This window comes from Callithrix jacchus, chromosome 12, assembly GCF_049354715.1.
Source record: "Callithrix jacchus isolate 240 chromosome 12, calJac240_pri, whole genome shotgun sequence".
Classification (NCBI taxonomy): Eukaryota; Metazoa; Chordata; class Mammalia; order Primates; family Cebidae; genus Callithrix; species Callithrix jacchus.
Genome location: NC_133513.1, coordinates 55,193,572 through 55,212,061, shown reverse-complemented (window position 1 = coordinate 55,212,061; position 18,490 = coordinate 55,193,572). Strand labels below are relative to the sequence as shown.

Here is an 18,490-nt window from a genome sequence, read left to right as displayed (position 1 = left end):
CCCCAGTCCCCTTGTAATCATGCTTTAGTTATCTTTTGTTTTTTTAAGACAGAATTTCGCTCTCGTTACCCAGGCTGGAGTGCAATGGCGCAATCTCGGCTCACCGCAACCTCCGCCTCTTGGGTTCAAGCAATTCTCCTGCCTCAGCCTCCCGAGTAGCTGAGACTACAGGCGTGCGCCACCATGCTCAGCTAATTTTTGTATTTTTAGTAGAGACAGCGTTTCACCATGTTGACCAGGATGGTCTCGATCTCTTGACCTTGTGATCCACCCATCTCGGCCTCCCAGTGCTGGGATTACAGGCGTGAGCCACTGCACCGGCCTATCTTTTTAGTGTGAAGATGCTGTGCTTCCTACGCTATTGGATAGGAGAGCAGAGTTTGGTTTACTACTCTCTGTTTGCTAGTGCTTCTACTGCTGTGTGACTTGTTTCCTCCAATGTAAAGGCTGTGAGAATGTATGAGAACACTAGTTTTTGATATTAACCATGAATTTTGGATGCTTGTGGAGGTACAGCTTTATTTGTATTATCATATACTAGGGCTAAGGAAAATCATTCCTTTTTTGACTTAAAATATGACCTTGGAGTCTGTTTTTAAAAGTTTATTTGAGAAACAAGTTTAAGTATGGTACGATTTAAAACAACTAAATTGGCAAAGGGAAGAAATTTGATAAAATATGTTAGAAGTATACAGTGACACAACCTCTTACAGTTTAAAATGTCTGTTCCTGTTACCCAGCAATTTCACTTCTAAGAGTTTATTTTATAGATATATTTGCATGTGTGAACATATTTTGTAGAAACAAAAGAGTGGTAATATCAATATCATTTAGGATGAGACTAGGTATAGTATACTGCAACTTCTTTTTTCAAGGTGTTATTTGTATGTGTGCCAGGGCTATCAATGAAAGTGTCTTAATGAATCTGCGTTACAATAACTACCTTTGGAGATGGGATTTGAAGGTGCAGGTGTTAGACCTTCAAATGCGAGGAACACTTACTTTCTATTAAAATGTCTTTGTACTGTGTGGAATGTTTTAAGAATACCATGTGTACCTGCAAGATCTGCACATGTACCCCAGAACTTAAAAAAAAAAATGGCATGTGTATGTATACATTAAAATCAACAAAACTGCGCTCATATTGAGGAGTTTTAAGCTATATATATACTCATAATTACACTTATGTATTTTTCTCCACTTTTTTTTTTTTGAAGAGAAGTTCTTGCTCTGTTGTTCAGGCTGGAGTGCATTGCTGTGGTCAGATTATTGTAACTTCAGATTTGCAGGCTTCAGGCAATCCTCCCACCTCAGTCTATCCATAGGTAGGACTATAGGTGTGCACCAGTGCACCCAGCCCTTCCCCCACTTTTTAAACATATTTATATATATAAAGTCATTTATGCCTCTGGATCCCTTACAACCACGGTTACTAAATTAGGTGGTAGGCAACAAATTCTTGGTCGCCTCACTTCTGTGTATTTTCTCTCCAACTCCTTAGTCTTCTTAGTATTAACTATCCAACATTCTGATGATTAAGAGCTGTGATTCTAAAGTTAGGGTACCATCAGAATTCTTGAAGCTCATTTAAAAATTAAGATGCTTAAGTCAGTCCCAGACCTATTGAGTCAAAGTCTGTGGGTGTGGCTTGGGCACATATATATATATATATATATATATATATATATATATATATATTTTTTTTTTTTTTTTTTTTTTTGAGATGGAGTTTTGTTGTTGTTACCCAGACTGGATTGCAATGGCATGATCTCAGCTCACCGCAACCTCCGCCTTCTGGGTTCAAGCAATTCTCCTGCCTCAGTCTCCCGAGTAGCTGGGACTACAGGTGCACACCACCATGCCCAGCTAATTTTTGTATTTTTAGTAGAGACGGGGTTTCACCTTGTTGACCAGGATGGTCTTGATCTCTTGACCTCGTGATCTACCCATCTCGGTGTCCCAAAGTGCTGGGATGATAGGCGTGAGCCACCGCACCCGGCCGGGCACATATATTTTTTAGAAGATCCATGGGTAATTCCTCAGAATCAGGTTAAGATTCTTCACACCTCCTTACAGTGATTGCAGTGAGCTGAGACCACACCAGTGCACTCTGGCCTAGGTGACAGAGTCAGACTCTGTCTCAAAAAATAAAATAAAAACTAACCAAAGACATCTCAGGAAAAGGAAACAGTGCAACATTCCTTATGAACATAAACACAGATTTTTTTAAAATTAGCAAATCAATCCAGAATTATATAAAAAGATAATACATTTTGAGTTTTATCTAGAAAAATGTTTATCCAGAAATACTATTGATTTAATATTGTGACATGAAGCAAATAATATGATCATCTTATTAAGATAAGGACAAAACAATCAACAAGCTAAAAATCCATTGATATAAACTCTTAGCAAACTAGGAATAGAAGAAACTTTTATCAGCCTGATAAAAGACATTTATTAAAAAACATAGCTGGCCTGGCGCGGTGGCTCACGCCTGTAATCCCAGCACTTTGGGAGGCCGAAGCAGGCTGATCACCTGAGGCTGGGAGTTTGAGACCAGCCTGACCAACATGGAGAAACCCTGTCTCTATGAAAAATACAAAATTAGCTGGGCATGGTGGTGCATGCCTGTCATCCCAGCTACTCTGGAGGCTGAGGCCGGAGAATCGCTTGAACCGGGATGCGGAGGTTGTGGTGAGCTGAGATCGTGTTACTGCACTCCAGCCTGGGTAACATGAGCAAAACTCCATCTCAAAAAAAAAGAAAGCTGCTAAAACTAGAGAGGATTTAGTGGGGTCCCAGGATACAAAATGAATATTGTTTTTAAAGTTGCATTTCTTTATGGTAGCAATGAAGATGCAGAACCTGAAATACCATTTACAATAGCATCAAATAATATGAAAATATGTAGGGATAAAGTTGGACAACATATAGGCGAAGGCTGTACCCCCAAAACTATAAAGCATTACTGAAAGAAATTAAGGCAGCCTAAATAAATGGAGAAATGTCCCATGTTCATGGATTAGAAGACTGAATAATGTTACAATGTCAGTATTTCCCAAACTGGTTTATAGAGTCAAAACAAACCCAGTGAAGATCTCAACAAGCTTTACCTAAAAATTGGGATGCTGTTGAACAAATTTGTGACAAAGGATTTCAAATAGTTTTTAAATGTTTTTGAAAAAGAAAAACAAAGCTCACGGACTAATTAATGGGAAGAAGAAAATCTCAACAAAAGGTCCTGGAGTAACTGGTTATAAATATGGGGCAAAAATGAACTGGGACCCTTATCTCACCTCATAACAAAAATTAACTAACTAAACCTATAAAACTAGAAGAAAATATAGGATAAAACCATTGCAACTTTGGGATAGGTGAAGATTTCTTAGATTGAACACAAAGTAGAAAAATGGATAAAGGGGACTTTATCAAAATTAAAACATGAAGTTTTTCAAAAGAAATTGTTAGGAAAATGCAAAGGCAAGCCACAAACTGGGAGAAAATATTCACAACACTTATATCTTATGTATTATATACATACGTACAAAGGATCTGTATCCAGTATCTATAAGGAACTCTTACAACTTAATAAGACGAACAACCCAATTAAATAATGGGTATTACTTGTTGTGTTCCTCAGGAAGCTTATACAGATAAAGCTCAGGTATGGGATATTTGTTAAGGGATGCCCTTGGTATTAAGGCTTTTGAGAAGGAGGGCAACAAAGCAGCACTGGGTGGAGGGAAATGTTGAGCAGTGATGTGGCTCAGGAACAGCCTTGGATGATTTCACAGGTCGGTCTGAAGCTGGATTGGACCTTCAGAATTACACTGAGTCAGGCCTTCATGCTGCCTTTATTTATTTAGAGACACAGTCTCGCTCTGTCACCCAGACTGGAGTGCAGTGGCACAATCTTGGGCTCACTGTAACTTCTGCCTCCAGAGTTAAAGCGATTCTCCTTCCTCAGCCTTCTGAGTAGCTGGGACTACAGGAGTGCGCCACCACCCCCAGCCAATTTTTGTATTTTTAGTAGAGACAGGGTTTCACTATGTTGGCCAGGCTGGTCTCAATCTCTTGACCTCAAGAACCACCCGTTTTGGCCTCCCAAAGTGTTGAGATTACAGGTGTGAGCCACCGTGCCTGGCCCATGCTGCCTTTTTATTTCTGCATCACTCAGTAATGTGGGCCTGTGGCTATGGCCCATGTTAGGAAGGATATGTCTTGGCCAATGTGATTCTATGCAGCTGAGGCAATCCCTGGAGGGAGTGACAGCTGAATACTGATTTCCCTTAGCATTCTCAGTAGCTGGGACAATAGATTTTTCACTGAAAGAGGGTCAGACAATATATTGCAGTGACCACTGTAATGGTCAGAAGATTCTAACAGAAACTGTGCAAAAGAAGATATATGAATGGCCATTAAGCACACGAAAACATTAACAACCTCATTAGTCATCAAGGATATGCCAAATTAAAATCACAATGAGACACTTCCATCCACTCTGTAGAACAGCTAAAATTAAAAAGACTGACTATACCAAGTGCACCTGGAAGTGGAAAATGGCACAAGTACCTTGGAATACAGTTTGCCTGTTTCTTATAAAATAAACCTACACTTGACCATATGTCTAGCAGTTCCACTTCTAGGTATTATCCAAGAGAAATGAAAACAAGCACACACAAAAGGATGTTCATATTAACTTTATTCATAGAGCCTCAAACTGTAAATATCTCAGATGTCTGTCGACAGATAAATGGATAAACAAATTAGGTGTATTGATATAATGAGACACTAAGTAGTATTAAATGGAATAGATTACTCACACATGCAACAACATGGATGAATCTCAGAAACATGTCAAAGTGTAAGTTTAAGTCATAAAAAAGTACAGATTGTATGATTTCATATATGAAATTTTATAACCGGCAAAACTAATATGTATTGACAGAAAGCAGATCAGTGGTTGCTGGGTCTGAAAATGGACAAGAATGCAGGAGACAACATTTTGGGCTGAATGAAAGGGCTTTATGTCTTCATTGTTAGGATTATTACATGGATGTATCATTTGCCCAAACTTTTTTTTTTTCTTTTTTTTGAGATGGAGTCTTGCTTTGTTGCCCAGGCTGGAGTACAGTGTTGCGATCTTGGGCTCACTGCAACCTCCGCCTCCTGGGTTCAAGTGGTTCTTCTGCCTCAGCCTCCCGAGTAGCTGGGATGACAGGCATGCACCATCATGCCTGGCTAATTTTGTATTTTTAGTAGAGATGGGGTTTCTCCATGTTGGCCAGGCTGAGCTTCAACTCCTGAGCTCAAGTGAACCGCTCACCCCTGACCTCCCAAAGTGCTGAGATTACAGGCGTGAGCCACTGTGCTGGGCCTGCCCAAACTTGAAAAGGTTGCATTTTGTTGCAAGTAAATTATACCTCAGTATAATTATACTTAAGTAAAGGTGATTTGTTTTTTAAAGTAAAACTTCTGATAATGGGAATTGTGTCCATGAGGGATACTGATTGCACTTTTAGTTTTCTTTTAATGTCTTCATCTGATTTTGGTATCAATTATGCTGCCTCATAAAATTAATTGAGAAATATTTTCTCCTCCTCTATTTTCTGAAATCATGTCAAATTGGCATTGTGTTCTTAAATCTTTGAAATAATTCACCAGTAAAGTCATCCAGGTCTGGAGTTCTTCTAGGGAGGTTTCAAATAATGAATCATTTTCTGTAGTGGATTTAGGGTTATTCAGCTTTTCTATTTCTTCTTGGGTTAGTTTCGTTAATTTCGTCTTATCTGTAAAGTCCATTTCGTCTCTGTTGTCTTATTTATTGGCATAAAGTTGTTAATAATACTTTCCATTATTTTAATGTGTTAGTGGTCTGTAGTTATAGCTCTACCTTACTTCCTAATATTGGTGATTTGTATTTTCTTTTTCTTAATCAGTCTAGTTAGGGGTTTTTAATAAAGTTAAACATATACCCATCTAAATGACCCAGGTGTTCCACTCCTAGGTATTTAATCAAGATAAATGAAAGCACATATTCTCAAAAATACTTGTATAAAAAAAGTTTATAGTGATTTAAAAAAATTTAGCCCTAAACTTAAAACAAATGCTAATCACTTATAGTGAGAACAAATAAAATTTTGTACATTTACAGTAAAATACTACAGTGATAAAAATTAACGAATCGGCCGGGCGCGGTGGCTCACGCCTGTAATCCCAGCACTTTGGGAGGCCGAGGTGGGTGGATCACGAGGTCAAGAGATCGAGACCATCCTTGTCAACGTGGTGAAACTCCGTCTCTATTAAAAATACAAAAAATTAGCTGGGCATGGTGGTGCATGCCTGTAATCCCAGCTACTCAGGAGGCTGAGGCAGGAGAATTGCCTGAACCCAGGAGGCGGAGGTTGCGGTGAGCCGAGATCGCGCCATTGCACTCCAGCCTGGGTAACAAGAGCGAGACTCCGTCTCAAAAAAAAAAAAAAAAAAAAAAAATTAACGAATCACTGACAGATACAACAATATATGTGAATCTCAAAAACACTGTGGAGAGTGGAAGAAGACCTACACACAAAAAATTATAGTGTCTGAGTCCGTTTAAATGAAGTTCCAGAAGAGACATAGTCAAATTGTGGTGGTAGAAATCAGATTTGTGATTGCTTAGGAAGGGAAGCGTAAAGGGAAGGAGCAGGAGAGAACTTTCTGGGTTATGGAGTGGTCTCTTTTGATAGAGGTGTGGGTTACTAGTGTATGCATTTATTCAAAGCTCATCAAACTGTGCATTTTATTGCATATAAAATATGCCTCAGTTATACAACGTGAATGTAGTCATTGACACTTATGCTTAAAGACGGTTAAAGTGGTACATTTTATGTTATTTATATTTTGCCACAATTGAAAAAAAACCTTTTTGTTATTTATTTATTTATTTTGAGACGAATCTTCTGTGTCACCCAGGCTAGAGTGCATTGGCATGATCTTGGCTCACTGCAACCTCTGCCCCCTGGGTTCAAGCAGTTTCACCTCAGCATCCCTAGTAGCTGGCATTACAGGTGTGGTCTACCATGCCCGGCTAATTTTTAGTGGAGATGGGGTTTTGCCATGTTGGCCAGGCTGATCTTGAACTCCTAACCTCAAGTAATCTGCCTGCCTTGGCCTCCCAAAAAAGTGTAGGAATTACAGGTGTAAGCCACCACTCCTGGCTGAAAAAAAACAAAACAAAACTGTAAATGGGAAGATGTGAAGGTTCTAATGAGCAAACACTTAAAGTGTGTATTTCCCCCCATAACCATGTGCGGTTCTATTATTACTTATTTACCATTTATGTGCTAAAGTAAGAGTGTAATTTAGAAAGTGATAGGAAAATACCAAGTAGGAAAAATGTTACATTTGCATATTCAACAGATATTTATCAAACATCTTTATTATGTATAGGAATTAAAAAACCAAACAAGGATCTCCTTCCAAGTGCTCACCATGTACTAAGCTATTTAAAATATGCAAAACTTTACCAATTTCACCAAAATAATGGGCTTTTTCTTCCTTCTTCCTACTGTTTACTCTTACTGGGCGTCTGTAGACTTGTAAAGTTCTAGGAAATTAAGTTTAAAATCCTCGTCCTCAGGGGGAAAGCCTATCACGCCTGGCATTTCTTCTCCTGGCCTTGCTGCAGCCTGCATTAGTATTCGGGGAGGGGCTTTGGTTTTGTGCCGTTCCCACACACCTTACAGTGAAGCTGTGGTGCCAGAATCTGTCTGAGATAATGTTCATGTAAGTGCCCAGGGTGGCGCCTGGCCTAAAGCAAAGTAGATTTAGAACCTCCGCCACAAAGGGGGTCTAGGGATGAGTCAGTCTTCTGCTACACAGAATTAACTCCAAAAAACAAGGTCAGAGCTCTTGACCTTCAGGTAGTAATTATCCACATAATCCTCTTTTCCTACTGCTTATGAATATTGCAATTAAAAGGGTCAGAGGTAGTCTGAAAGCAAGGAAAACAAAAGTCAGGAGCAGGGAAATTCTGCACACCAGATGGTTTGTGTGCCCAGAGGGCAATTGAGAATTAAGTGTAATAATGAAATTACACTACTTTTATTGGTTCTGTGAGGACAAGTACTTGGAGTACCAGTTATATTCTGCTTGGCATACTTTGGGTGCTGAGTAAATATTAGTAACTTATTGAATAGCACATAACATCTCAACTGCCATGTAAATCTCTGTGAGTGCAGGGCACTGTCAGAGGTGGTGGTGATAATGTTATTGAGAATGTGACTAGTGTGTGACTTTTCTAGCTTGTTAATAACCACTTACCTGTGTCTCATCTCATTCTACTTTCCTGTTTGGATCTAATTACATTCAATTGAGTTGCCTGTGTCCTGAGCAGTTTAAGCAGGTTTCTCTTGGCAGTATTGATAGTAAGAATGTCTACATTCTGTTCACAGTGTGCCTAGGCAGGGTTGTAGGTATGATATGTAAATTACAATGAATGCCTTGGGGCAACTGCAGAAGCTCCTAGCTGCCTCTACCTAACACGCAGCTCTGCTAAGTATCAATTTTTGCTTGTGCTTCTTGTAAATTGTTGTTATGCCTATCCTTTAATCTGTGCATTACTATTATGCTTCTAGCCTCACTTGGAAAACATTCCTAAGTCATAGAGATGAATTACAATACAGAATTTCTACCAACAGAAGCCCTTGAATTATTTTCAGAATCTAGTGCTCAAGTTTTCCTATTTCTGTTTTTCTTGCCGTCTTTAAGACAGAATTTCTGTTTACATCCCTGTCGATTTTTGTATCCCTAAATAAATTATAGTCTTGAAGTTTGGACCTGCTCCAGTCAAGGTACCTGCTGCACTGAAGCTGGGAATCAGTTGAGAGGCACTTTGCTAATTTTGTTTTTAAGAAGGAACGACTAAAGATTTGTGACACTTGAATACAAAAAAATTAGCCAGGCATGGTGGCAGGCGCCTGTAATCCCAGCTACTCAGGAGGCTGAGGCAGAGAATTGCTTGAACCCTGGAGGCACAGGTTGCAGTGAGCTGAGATCGCGCAACTGCACTCCAGCCTGGGCAATGGAGCGAGACTCTGTCTCAAAAAACAAAACTTGTGACACTTGAATGTAAGTTGATTTTAAAATTCCATTTTTCTAAATCCGGAGTAGGGTTTATATTGCTAATATCATGATATGCTTGCCAAAGAGAATAGTTTGTAAATCCTAAACAGACTTCCTGTAACCATGTGTTGAATTTCCAGCTGTGTTGAATTAGACTTTGAGCCCTCTTAAGAAGATAAATGCAATATCTGCAGTTTCTAATGGCAGAAGTGGAGGAGAGAATTTCAGATGAAATCTTAAAAGCCAAGTCCCTGTCCAGATAAGAAACTGAAGGCCCTGGGGCAAGCAATTGTTTAATTGTCCTCCCCGCCCCCCCCAAAAAAACTGTAGGTTTCATCTAGGCTTCATCAACCAGGGGGGAAAAAAAAGAGAGAGAAAAAAAGAAAACACACACCACACAAATGAGATGCTATTGTTAAATGCAGTGTGCAGGATTAGATTTGTTTCCTTCCAATAGAATCACTTTCCTTAATCAGCACTCTTATAAATGGCACACCTGCCTAATTAGAACAAGTTCTAGACTACAGGATACAGTGTGAGCATTTCAATTAACTCCACACAATAGAAAATTGTTGTGGCTGATGTTCTTAAAAAGTCTTTCCTTCTCTCTTCTTACTCCTTTGTGGCTAAGCTTTATTATTTTATGCGACTGAGTCAACCTTTGAATGTGGGACTTTCCCACTCTGTGGTCATTGAAATCTTTTTTTGTTTCTAAATGATTTCTTTAAATGAAAAAAGTGATGTGTTATAGGGATATATTTACGGATACTTTTGAGTATTTGTATTTTATTAGATTTTGCTACCTCCTTACTGTCACTTAAAATATGGAGAACCCTCATCCTGTGACAAGGAGGTAAAAATATAGCCGTCACATTCCAGATCTCCATACATTAACAATAATAAATCCTTTTGCCCAGAGTAATACAGATACTCAATCCACAGAGCCAGTGGGGATGATATAGTGCTCCCTAGCAGAACCAATTACCCACAGAGAAGCATAATGAGCAGGGGAGGTGATACAATAAAAATCTATATAGGAAGAATAAACGGATGATGACAGTGTTGCCTGTGTAAAGTCTTTTAATAAGTATATCTCCAGTTATCTTCTGGAAAAAAGATATCTACTTATGTCCAGTTCATGATGGAATTACAGGAAGAGCCTTGGAGTAAAACAAAGGGGTACAGGAGTATAGAGAAAATGGTGGTAGACCTGTTGTAAACAGAGTTCTGTCCTACCCTGCAGGATGTGAAGTAGACCCAGGGCTGCTCTGAGGGAGTGCTGGGCACATCCTCCCTGCTGAGGAATGGCTGCCTGACCACAGTTACTGTTACTGCAGATGCAGATGGGAACAAGATAACGCTCTGGAAAAAAATAGGATGATTTAGATCATCACAGGAAATCCCTACTTTTAGAGTTAGTGTGTTTCCGAAGACCATATCTTAAGCAGATTGCTGTGCGGGAAAATCTTGAGTGTACATGATCTATATCCTAATTAGGAGCTGCCTCGATCTGTTCCGACAGACATCAGTTGCATAAGTGGGTTAAGTGGCAAGAAATAAAGTCTAGTTCTCTATTAGGTAGGTGTGAAATAGAGCTCTGAAGTAGCAAACAAGACCACCTTAGTAACAAGGAAGCAGTTTTCAGTCTCTGTTGCAGTGCCATCAGTTGTGAAGTTTGTGGCAATAATTCATCATCAGTAGTAAGGCACCAACATTTGTAAAATATTTTTCTTTTTACTCCTCTTCTTGTCCTTAGAAAAATATTTTTCTTTTAAAAATAGACTGTAACAGGCTAGGCATGGTGGCTCATTCCTGTAATATCAGCACCAGCCCAGGCAGGTGGATCACTTGAGCCCAGGCATATGAGACCAGCCTGGGCAACATGGTGAAACCTCGTCTCTATCAAAAATTAAAAAAAAAATTAGCCAGTCCCATTAACCTGTCTCTAAATAAATAAATAGATTAAAGTGAAAATGGCATTTAAAAAGACTAAACAGATATGTGGACTTGTTATAATTTTGTTACCATTGCAGTGCATTCATTTTACTTGGCTTCCTTCTTTTTAATTTTTTTTTTTTTTTTTTTTTGAGACAGAGTCTTGCTCTTATCGCCCAGGCTGAAGTGTAATGACCTGATCTTGGCTCACTGCAACCTCCGCCTCCCAAGTAGCTGGGATTATAGGCATGTGCCACCATGCCCAGCTAATTTTTGTATTTTTAGTAGAGATAGGGTTTCACCATGTTGGCCAGGCTGATCTCAAACTCCTGACCTTGTGATCCGCCCACCTCAACTTCCCAAAGTGCTGGGATTATTAAGTGTGAACCACTGCACCTGGCTGTGTTTTAAAATTTTTAATTTTTCTTTCTTTTGAGACAGAATCTTGCTCTGTTGCCCACGCTGGAGTATAGTGGCATGATCTTGGCTCACTGCAACCTCCACCTCCCGGGTCCAAGTGATTCTCTTGCCTCAGCCTCCTAAGTAGCTGGGACTTAGGTGCCCACCACCATGCCCAGCTCATTTTTGTATTTTTTTTAAATAGAGACGGGTTTTACCATGTTGGCCAGACTGGTCTCAAACTCCTGGCCTCAAGTGGTCACCTGCCTCGACCTCCCAAAGTGCTGGGATTATAAGTATAAGCCACCATGCCTAGCAACTTTTTTTTTTTTTTTTTTAAATAAACTTGTATTCTTTCTAGAGATGGAAAGAAATGGGCGGGGCTGGGGAGGGGGAATGCCACCACAACTAGGTGCTGGCAACTGGTCATGCCCCAAATCTATCTTATGTACAAACTATAGGGAGTATTACTGAGCAAGCCCTAATAGTTAATATTGGGCAGGTAATTTTCCTCCCAACTGGTTTTAAAATTTTGGTCCTGTCAGTTTATCCCCCGGGAAGTATATAGCAAACATAAATGTCATTTATTTTGTGTGTCAGAGTAAAAAAGGCTTCAGATTATATAATTGGGGAATCCACCTTGCCATTGATGATTTCTTTACATGTCATGTTTGTGGTCATTGAGGATGTACATGAAATTAAAAGACAGTTGACAGTATTTAGGGACCTGTAACTTGGAGAAACCAGCTCCCAACTTCAGAGCAGTTTGTTCATTTGTTTATTCATTTATTCAGTAGATATACTTGGAAGCTGGGGCCACGGCAATGAACAGTCTCTGTCATCATGATGGAACTTATGGTTTAGTAAGGGAAACAGACAAGTAAATGGTACGCAATTTTCAGATAGTGATGAGTACAATGAAGAAAAATAAAGCAAGGTATGGAGCCAAGGAGTCTGAGATGGCCTGCGCAATGTCACGGGACCCCATCTCTATAAAAAGTTAAAAAATTAGCTGGATGTGGTAGTGCACCTGTATAGACCCAGCTTCTTGGGAGGCTGAGGCAGAAGGATCACTTGAGTCCCAGGGGATGGAGGCTGCAGTGAGCTTTGATCAGGCCCCTGCTCTCCAGCCTGGGTGACAAAGCAAGTGGTGTCTCTCATAAGTAAGGCATGGAGATTCTAAAGTGGTGCCAGTGGAGTACAGATTCAGAGAGGGCAGGGACAGCCTTTCTGGTGAGGTGTATCAAGCTCTAAGTGAAAGGAGGAGCAACCATGGGAAAAGCCAGAGAGTAAAGGGATTGGGGTCAGCAGGCTGGAGTTCCTCCATCTCAATAGTTAGGTGACCTTAGAGAGGTGTGTCATTTACCTATAAAAAGCTGCCAGGCTAATTTTTAAAATATTTTTAGTATAGCCAAGGTTTCACCATGTTAGCTGGTCTTGAACTCCTGACTTCAAGTGATCCACCCACCTTGGCTTCCCAAAATGTAGGGATTACAGGCGTGAGCTACTGTGCCCAGCCAATGTTCATCCTTGTTTGCTTTTGTGGTATTATTAATTTAAGATTTTATGTTTTTCTTTCTCTGACATCTTTTTGTTTAGTTTGAGTTTTCCTTTTATTAAATATTTGCAGGCCTTTTGTCTCTCAGTGGAGGCATTTTCTACTCTGTTCCTGTACTCCCTGACTAATTCATTCTTTAAAAAAATCCTCTAAGATTAATATTCATCATGGGGGCTCAGAAAATCAAAGTCTTTTATAGAGTAATTCTAAACCCCACAACAATTCATTTGTTCTGATGTTTATTAAGGACTCGAAGTTGTTTGTTCGCTCTTTCTGTTTATAGCCAAAGAAAGTTTCGCATTACTCATAGCAATATTTGAGTAGAACTTTGCAGTTTACAAAATCCTTTCCACACTCACTCACATTTGAACTTTAACAACCCAAGAGCTAGACAACATAGACTCTATTGTGCACTTTTACAGATGAGGAAACCTGAGGCTTAGAGAGCAACGTTTGAATCTGGGTCTTTCTATGGTGCAAGTATGAACATATGAATGAAAAATGTTGAACTGTTTTAACACTTGGGATTACTGAAATGGTATGTTTTTTTAAGCAGTCTCATGAAAGATGTAGATGACTTAAGAAATACGGATCTATAGGGGATTATGGAGAGAGAGGGCTATATATCCTTGATCATTGTGAACAGAGACCATGGAAATGGCTTACAAAACCTCTTTGTTTGTCATTATCAGGAGGAGGATTTGAGTCTAGATACTCCTGGCTCTGATTTAGTTTAGGAATTTTCATTTATTTTTGTCCAGTTACATAGACTCAGGCAAACAACTACGTAGTTTCCTTCTGGGCAGAAATAGAAGTAATCATAAAGTAAAATAAAGTTTCTTAAAAATACATTGTCCTAGATTTGAAGAATGTTTCCTTAGAAAAGGCTATCTTATTTTGAGGTCAAAGGTCTTGAAGACTCTGAAAATTTCTAAGTATTATGGAATCAGTAAAAAATTAGAACCAGGAAAGGCCTTAGAGATTAACTCTAGAACTGTTATTTGATGGGAAGGAAGCTTTGAAGAGTCCCAGATCCCCTGTTTGTGTGAGGTGAAATTGTATACTGTTGTGTCCTCAGCATCCCAATGGCGCCCGTCCAGTCTCTCCATGGCCTCTTGATTATAGGGACCTCCTATTGCCTCAAGAATAATCCATTCCACAAATACTGTATAATTTCACTTATATGAGGTAGCTAGAGTAGTCAAATTCTTAGACACAGAAAGTAGAATGGTGATTTCCTGGGCGAGGGGAAGAGAATACAGGAAAGTAATGTTTAATGGGTACAGAGTTTCAATTTTGCAAGTTGAAAAGAGTTTGGAGATAGATGGTGGTAAATCCCTTTACTCTCAAAAAAAGCCATCTAGACTGAATTATTATTTTCAGTAGGTCCTCTATATCTGTGGGATCCCCCCCCCCAACTTTTTGTTTGGGAAAGTTGTAAAGATGAGGAAAATTTGAAAGAATGATATAATGAACACCGTATGTCTTTTACATAGACTCCCTAACCGTTAACACTGTGTCATGTTTTTTCTCTCTCTCTCTCTCTCTGTCTCTCTCTGTCTCTCTCTCTCTCCACACTAACATACGAACACACTTAGGTTTGTTTTATTTTTTCTGACTCATTGGAGAGTAAGTTACTCTCTAATCATAATACTTTTCTCATAGATTTCAACATAAAGACATCATAACACTTTACTCCTATGTTTCAAAATATATCTACTAAAAACGAAGATATTCTCCTACATAATCACAATGATGTTTACTATATTATATCTAATTTATATATTGTCTAATTCTGAGTACATATTATCCTAATTATCCCAATAATATCCTTCATAGCTGTAGGTATTTTGTAAAAATCCAGAATCCAACCAAGGATCACAGATTGTATTTGTATTTAGTTTTTATGCCACTTTAGTCATATAAATTGGTCCTGCCCCCTGCCTCCCTTCTTTTGAGAAACTTGGTCATGCTCTGTTGCTCAGGCTGGAGTACCGTGATGCAATCATGACTCATGTTTGCAAACGTCTTAAATATGACTTACCTGTAGTAGATTTGTATAGAATCAGGTTGCTCAAGCCATCTTCCCACCTCAGCTCCCCAAGTAGCTGGGACCACAGGCATGTGCCACCATGCCTGGCTAATTTTTTATTGTGTAGTGATGGGGTTTCCCCATGTTACTCAGGCTAGTCCTGCCCTTTTTTGGATATTATATGACTTTTTGAAGAGTCCAGAAAACTTGTTATAGAGAATGTCCCCAATTTGGATTTGCCTAATTGTTTCTTTATGATTAGACTGAGGATAAATGTTTCTGATAAGAATACTATGTAGGAAATGTCCAGTCCTTCAGGATGGGCACTTGGAAGGCATATGATGTCACTTTGTCCCATACTGGTTAAGAAAGTGTCCACCAGATTTCTCCATTCTAAAGGTACCTTTCCGCCATGGTAAGTAATAAATAATCTATGGTATATTAGTGGTTACCTTTTTAATAGTTTTTTAAAAACATATGCCATTGGTCATGGGAGAAGTTGTATGGAATATATTATGAACACATTAGTAAAGAGTTATTGCCACTGGAAAGATAATTTTAGACATTTGTTATTCTGAGGAATGGAGAGGAGGTAGCAAATTAATAAATGTGCTGTCATGAAGACAGACTTGTGCTTGAGTACAGCTCTACACTTGAACCTATGCAGCCTTAAAAACATTACTTAACTTCTTAGGTGCTCAATTTCTTTTCTAAAGTGGAGATAATACTTAGACCAGGCAAGATTGTTAAGATGATTAAATGAGATAGTACAGGAGCAGCCTCTAGCCTAGCAGCTGCCCCAGGGCCACTGCATGGGAGACAAGGAGATCCCTGGAGCACAGCTTGCTGGATGTTTTCATCTTTAGACTTATTCATGAGCGTTCCTTCTTGGGATTAGTTTAAAATATTCAGGCATATTGATGGGAAAATGTGATCAACAGGTTATGTGCCTTTGTGAAATTTCACAGAAAGGAATTAAGAATTTGATTTTTGGTATAATTTTTAAATGTCTTAAATATGACATATCTGCAGTAGATTTGTATAGAATCAAGTTGCCATTTACTCAGACCTCTTTCTGACTGGAATCCATTTTACTTTATTATAAGGGATTTTTAAAAAAACAGTTTATATGTAGTCTGATTGAGAATAGTGAATCATAATAATTCTGTGACCCATTTACATGTGTTACTGTAAAAGTTTCATTTCGTACAAGTGACAATTTTTTCAAGTTAATTAGACTTGGCTACACTGAGGTTAACAAAAAGTGCTTTGAATTATCAATAATTCAGCAGGGCAGACATTTCTGTATAATGCAGTGGTTTTATAGAGTATTGTGAGATAGTTATCCTTAAAATAAATGGTCGTGAGCATACATTAGTATGGTGGGGTTCACTTGAATGTAGCGTGAAGTGATAACATCTATGCTTTCTATTATTGGGCAGAGCAAGGGACATCAGTCTTTCTGGCCATGAACTACTAGCAACCTTTGTCCTTTGTGTTACCTTTAGTAAAAAACGAAAAATGAGCATGAATGCTGGCTGATGGCCATGTCTCTCTCACAGCTAAAAATTCATCGGGGAAAGAAAAATGGGATTGGAGATTTGGATTTGTTTCATTGCATGAATGATATGTGACATTCTGTAAATTATTTATCACTGCAAGGATGGCAGCAGTAGCTTGAACATTGTTATATCAAATGAAAGCAGGAATCCCATTAGTCAAGAGGCCTGGGTTTTAGCGAGAATCTATCAGGGGAATGTTGTCACTTTAAAACCAGATTGTTCTTTTAATTGCTATTTAAAGGAACAAAAGTGTTCCCAAGGTACTGCAGCTGAGCAGTTGCAAGTAATAACTATGGATCCATAATTATGCAGTGCTGATTATCTGGCATTTAAAAAACTGTGGCTAGAGTCAGTGACCAATTTGTTGCAGCTTGTCTCTTTCGGTTTTTCTAGTACAGAATGTTTTATACTGGAGCTACAAAAATACATTTGCTTAGCTACCTCAGAACGTAAAGCCTGTGCATATTATAAGAACAAATTAAGCTGACAGTAAAGGGAAGATAATGAATGCCTTTGTAAGATGAGATTAGCAGTCATATTAAATAATTTTGTGAATGCTTGGTCATGAGATGGTTTTTTGTTTTTGATGACGTGTTGTCACAGGGAACCAAGGCATTTGTTGGAATCATTATAACCATTGATTTTTTTTTAAACTAACATATATTTCCTTCATTTATTCAATTAGCAGATATATTTTGAGTGCCTACTATGCACCAGGAAATGCATTAAGCATTTGGGCTAGAGTGGCTGAACAAATGAAGTTTATTCTATGCTGATGTATATTTAGAGAGTTAGACCTAGCAAAATCTTGTTTTTAATTTACATTTAAAAACATTTGTGATTATGTTGGGTGTTCTTGCTCTGAATTTTTGATTCATGAGATTCAAATATAGAGACATCATAGTAACATTCAGATGGCTAGCAGACAACATGTGTGAAGGCTTGGAATATGTGGAAAAATTATAGTTTTCATAATTTTGGCTGTTCAAAAGAAGGTGACCAGATCTGTAGGCACAGTCAGCTATTCATATGGGTGGGAATACTAGCATTGCTGATAGTAGTAAATAACAATGGGGACACTAAAATGTATGTAGATTTATACATTGTTAAAAGCAATTTTCATATAAGAGTTAAAGGGTACTGGGGACTAGATAAATGTTTGTTGTTTCTTTTATAAAGTGGGAATGTCAGAGATTGAGGGCTTATCTTTTTTGTTTGGTATGGTGTGGTTTACTTTTGAAAACCTTCGTGCCAGAAAAGCCTTGTTAATAATGATTTCTTGATCTTTTCTAGTGATCCCACAGAATCCTGCTCATTTTATTATTCTGTCGTCTAAAAACATATAGATATTTTATGTCAAATATTTAGTAGGTGAATAATAGCAACCTGCATTACAACATTTAATAAAGTTTAAGCAGTCTATAAATGATATTCATAGACTATAATGCTGAACAGATAATTTATTATAGGCATATAGATAATGGGAACAGATGAGATGTCCAATGAATCCGTAATTTTGTTCATTTCAGGCAAGCTATATAATATATAAAGGTATTAGATTTCATTGGTTTAATAAAAATTACTTCTGAGTCATACATTATACTGAAATGTCTTCAGGTAATACTTTAATATCAAATAATTTAAGAGATTTTTTTCCAGCACTTTGGGAGGCTGAGGTGGGCAGATCATGAGGTTAGAAGATCGAGACCATCCTGACTAACATGGTGAAACCCTACCTCTATTAAAATACAGAAGATTAGCTGGGTGTGGTGGCACACGGCTGTGTCTCATCTACTCAGAAGTCCGAGGCAGGGGAATCTCTTGAACCTGGGAGGTGGAGGTTGCAGTGAGCTAAGATTGTGCACTGCATTCCAGCCTGGTGACAGAGTGAGACTT

General features: G+C 38.6%; 1 protein-coding gene across 17 annotated transcripts in view; it reads left to right on the top strand.

Annotated features, from left to right (window-relative positions):
• The window catches only part of KAT6B (lysine acetyltransferase 6B), a 208,091-nt gene that overhangs the window by 121,001 nt on the left and 68,600 nt on the right, over nt 1-18,490 (top strand). The window lies entirely within an intron of this gene.